The sequence below is a fragment of the Mesocricetus auratus genome, unplaced genomic scaffold, assembly GCF_017639785.1.
Source record: "Mesocricetus auratus isolate SY011 unplaced genomic scaffold, BCM_Maur_2.0 Super-Scaffold_15014, whole genome shotgun sequence".
NCBI lineage: Eukaryota > Metazoa > Chordata > Mammalia > Rodentia > Cricetidae > Mesocricetus > Mesocricetus auratus.
Window position 1 is genome coordinate 47,979,245 of NW_024429186.1, and position 5,394 is coordinate 47,984,638.

General features: G+C 42.0%; 1 pseudogene; it reads left to right on the forward strand.

Moving 5' to 3' along the window:
* Nucleotides 1–1,544: 1,544 nt before the first annotated feature.
* Nucleotides 1,545–4,826, forward strand: LOC101838938 (annotated as a pseudogene).
* Nucleotides 4,827–5,394: the final 568 nt, after the last annotated feature.

The following is a 5,394-nucleotide window of genomic DNA, read 5'->3' on the forward strand; positions in this document are numbered from 1 at the left end:
GCAGAAATCCCTGGCAGTCAGTTAGTAGGGTTTGATAAACTGGAGGAGATTGTCTTTTTCCATTTGGATTGGCTTAGGGAGACAGAAACGAACGTAGCTCCTTCAGCCAGAGTAGATGTAACATTGGACTATGTGCTACAGAGAGTTAATAAGGGGCAATGGAATAATTCAGAGGATAGGGAGAGCAGGAAGCTGCTAATTCTGGAGTATTGAAAGGACAATGGGCTGTCTGGAGGATTAAAGTTAAGGCAAGCAATGCTAAGGCAGAGCTGTTTCTGTAGAAGGTTGAATTATGGAGATATGGTCATTCTAATGATGCTTCCATGACAGAGAGACAGAGTGGGAGTGGGGTAGGGTGGTAGTGGACTTGCTTTTTCCTTTCCTCTCCCTTTCCAAGGCCACTGAAATCCAGTGACAAGAGAGCTTGACAGTGTTCTTATAAGAAGGACTGGGAACTGATTTGAGAGAAATAAAGACATGTGCACATTTATTCATTTATTGACTGTGTGCACAGAGACTAAGAATATCTTTGATGTAGGAAAGCAAAGTTACTTGTTTTCATGTTCGTTATACTATACTACTAGTCATTATTTTAGACTATACTCCTACTTGTAAAATGTTTACTTTAAAACAGTGAATTCCATCGCACACGCTGTCTGACATATTTCTAGTTGCTATACCCCTTGCCTGTATCACAGGGCTATGCCAAGTGATTGACCCAGAATAGCTATGTTGGCTTAAGCACATACATGTACATATAGCCACTCAGTGACACACACATTTCTTAGAAAACATCTTTGTCATTGAGCAATGGGTGACTATATTGATGCATCATGTCAATAGATACAAATAATGTCTATGCACTAAGATGTTATAACACCCTGAAATTTTAACTTCTTATTTTAATAATTATGTTCTGAACTGTTATATAAGTGAATTTTTATAACTCTCTATAAATAGTTATTATAGCTTAGATGCTAATTATCTAGAAAAATCTGTCATGTTATACTTTAAGTAAAGGTAATGAAGGGTAGTCTGCTGGAATTATTCAAGAGAAACATGGATGAGGTAAAGGACTATGCATCATGTAAGTGGTGATACATCTAGTAAACCATCTGCTCAATCAAGGTCATTTTAGCAGAACTATTATAATATATTTTCCCATTAAAGTGGCTTCAACAAGGTTATTGTAGGAAGTCTTCCTTTCCCCAGTGTTAGTCTAGGTTCACTGGTAAATCAACACCATGACTAGGTCAAATATATAGTGAATTTGTCAGAGATGATATCTGTGAGAGAAAATAGGGACAAAGATGGCTGAGACTGAGAGAGCTTCTAGACATCAATGTTGGTCAAATCTCAACTAGAAAAAATGGGAGGCAGAGAGTGGTATTAGGTAGACTTCATTAGACTTCAAAACAGTCTTAAGTAAGTGTGATAGGCATAACAGGGAGTCATAGCAAAACTGTCCTTTGGAGATAACCACATCTCCTGGGAGTACTCCTCCCACAATCCCCTGCCCAGATCACCACTACCTAGGAGCAAACATGGCGGCAGGCTATGGAGCAAAGCTCATGCTCATCATCCCCATACTCCCACAAGGCTATATGCCTTCTCTCCAAGAGCCTCCTAGCTATTTCTATGAACATTGCAACCCACAGGTCCATGCATATCATACTCCTCTCTGACTGGGTCTGTATGTGGGCAGTATTTATCACAACACAATATAACTGAGAATTTATCAAACTCCATTGTATTATAAATCAACAGGGGATATATTAAAATACCTGATCCAAGGAAACAAAATGAAATTATGCATTCTTTTAAGCTACTAAATTTTGTGTTATATTTTATTCACCAGCAGATAATATAGGGAAGGACAGTATTAGTTTATTAATCTAGTACTAAGTGTATAGGGTTTTTTTTTGTAAAAAATTAGTTCCTCTGCCCCATGTTTTCCAGTTGCTATAATAAAAGTCAACAAGAAAAGAAATCATAGGAAAGAGTCCAAAGATATCACAAGAAGAGACTATATTTCATAAAAACATTGAATTTAGCTCTTCAAAGATATCCCAAGGGGAATTGAGAAAGGTGAGCCTAAAATTACATAGCACTTTGAGAGAGGTGCCACAAAACCTGACAACAACAGCTGACCTGAACAAGGGAGAGCTCATGGATCCCGGACTGATGGCTGGGAGGCCAGCATGGGACTGATCCAGACCCCCTGAACGTAGATGTCAGTGAGGAGGCCTCAGCAAACTATGGGGCCTCTGCTAGTAGATCAGTATTCATCCCTGGCATACAAATGGATGTTGGGAGCTCATTCCACATGGAGGGATGCTCTGTCAGCCTGGACACATGGGGAAGGGCCTAGGCTCTGCCCCAGGACAATATGACAGACTTTGGGGATCCCCCATGGAGGGCCTTACCATTTCTGGAGAGTGGAGGGGGGATGGGGTTGGGGGATGGGGGATTGATGGGAGTGGGGGAGGAGGTAGAGAGAGCTGGGATTGATATTTGAAGCAGGCTTGTTTATAATTTAAATAAAAAAGAGTGTTTTGGATATGGATCAGGGGAGTGCCAGCCTACAATCCCACTGCCAGAGAGTCTGGAAAACAGAACCTTCAACCAATGACTGATGGAAGCAGAGGCAGACTCCCACAGCTAAACACTGAGCTGAACTCAAGGATCCCAGTGACAGAGAGGGAGAACTGATGAGCATAGAGGTCAAGACTGGGCTTGTTTAACTCACAGAAACAGCTGACCCGAATAAGGGGAGCTCTTGAACCTCAGACTGATGACTGGGACTCCAGCATGGGACTGATCCAGACCCCCTTAATGTGGGTGTCAGTGAGGAGGCCTAGGCAATCTATAGGGCCTTGGGTAGTAGATCAGTATTTATCCCTGGCATACAAATGGACTTTGGGTGCCCATTCCACAGTGAGAGATGCTCTCTCAGCCTGGACTCTTCGGAGAGGGCCTAGGCTCTGCCGTGGATGAAATGACAGACTATGGACATACCCATGGAGGGCCTCGCACTGCCTGGGGAAAGAAGTGGGGATTGGGGGAGGGAAGTTGGGGAGATTGGTGGGAGGGCGTGGGAGGAGGGGAGAGAGAGGGAGAGGGAGCTGGGATTGACATTTGAATCAACCTTATTTCTAATTTAAATTAAAAAAAGACAAAAAAAAATAGAGTGTGGAGCAGTTCAATAGCAAGCCACAAGAGGGCAGAGGACCGAAGGATAAAATTATGGGGCACAAATAAATTCAAGAGGAAGAGAAAATTCCAGCCAGACAGTAAACAAATGAAATGAGTCAGCAGCCAAGAAACCCAAATGGGTTGACGTCAAACAGTGGAAGGAAGAGCCGATGAAGAGCAGTAGCTCAGTGAGCAGATGAACAATGACATCGTGGTTCGAGCCAACAGATCAGGAGAAAAGATTGTGACTAGGGAAAGAAAAACGAGTGAAGCTGCTAAGTGATTTGCAGAAGTTGATTCGAAGTGAAATTAAAATTATGCCTTTGTACAGGTCCAACATGTGTGATCCAGTACTTCATTCAGCACAGTAACAAGAGCGGAAGATGCAGGCTTTTGACGAATTGTGAGGAGATTTGGTTGAATTAATTAAAACCAAATATCCCAGGAGTATTGTTTACAGTTTTCTCCTGAGTGGAAGTCAACAGCAGGAGGCAGAAATAGTCAGGGTTTAAAGGTCAAGTGAAGGAGATGCTGTGGTGCTTGGAGTTAGCAGCCCTCCTGGAGTATGCAGAATGATGAAGCCATTTTGGCGCAGAAGACCCGCTGACAGGGAGCTCTATGGGAACACATGCCAGCTCTACAAGCCATCAGACCGCCCAACTCTGGACAAGGTGCTAGAGGTACAGCCAGGAAAATCAGAGCTCCTTATGGATGACATGAAGCAGATTTTGACATCAATGGCCCCAAATTAAGCACTCAATGGTTTATAAAGTATTCTTAGACTTTTTCTTTTAACCCATGCACCCCCAGAATTTCAGTAAGAACTGATTCAAGTCATTCAGGAAGCAGTGGTATATTTGGGCCCCCATATAGGATGGTGACCTTGTTGTCATCCACTGTCTGTGGCATGGTACACTCAAGGGTAGGAAAGTGACTGTGGAGACAATGAAAAGGTAGCTGATGGCCAGTACTCTTAGTTGGTTTTACTGTCAACATTTGATGATACTATGTTTGTGGATCTTATAATCATATCAGAAATCATCAGGTCTTTATCTAATACAGTAAATGACAAATACAGAAGGAAAGTCCTATTGTACTTGCTGAGTCACAGAGATTCTCCCCACAGGGTTCTACAGAGAGCTAACGACAATGCACATAGTAAGAATGACACTGTGGCCCACTGCGTGGCATCTTGGAATCCATCTCCCCAGCTTTGCTAAGTTACCCGCAAGGATGTGCTTAGGAGGCAATGCTGATCAGTCTACATGTATGCTGGTGTCTGATATCCTGAATTCCCTTACTGGAAATGCTCAGTCTCCATGAATGATGCCATCACCAGTTTGGCAGCAGCAGAACTACATTTGGTAGCAAGAACACAGATCTGTGCCACCAAGCGTCCTGCATGACACCCAGTTCTCAAACGGTTAATACAGCAAGTTTAAAAGATGAAAGGAAATGGAAGAGAAGGTTGTTTTGTAAAATACTTTTAGAGCATGTTGGCATGAAAACCCTAAACTCTGGGGCCAGCATCAGTCAAGATATAATTATTTTCTTCAGTCCTTTTTCAGAACTGTGACCATGAAGCTGTAAATGAAGATAAAGGTGTACGGAAGAACGTGATTCTTACATAGATTAAAAAAAAGCACCAGTAGTAGAGTTGAAACTTTTCTTAAAAAGATGAGCGCATAGGAGTGGACGAGACAAACAAGCTGGATTCCATTTCCCAGTGAAGGCCAGGATCCACTGTACTCATAATTTGGAAGCTATATACATGTATAAAAACACATATATAGAATGTGCTTCTTTTTTTAAAAGGACCTTTCTAAAGAGGGAAGAAAAGAAATGAATGAATTGACTATTGCACATCAGTTATGTGGAAGACTTTTTTTCGGCGTCCAACACAAGAGACAAATCCTATTACAGGAGATGGGCTATGCAGCTTTTGTAGAGAACAGACAGTAAATGCCTTGCAGAGGAGGGTGAGCACAGTGAGGTTAATGATGACTTTATTTGTGGAACAGGGGTAAATTTGATCCCTTATCTGCTAGAACAAAAACATTTCTTTTACTAACAGATGAGAGGCTGACAAAAGAGAAAGAGAAACAAAATTAAACAAAGAGCAGGTAGACAGAGAGAGTTCTTGTTTCAGGCAACTAATGCAAAATGTCTTTGCTTGCAGAAACCAGGGCCAGTGACCTT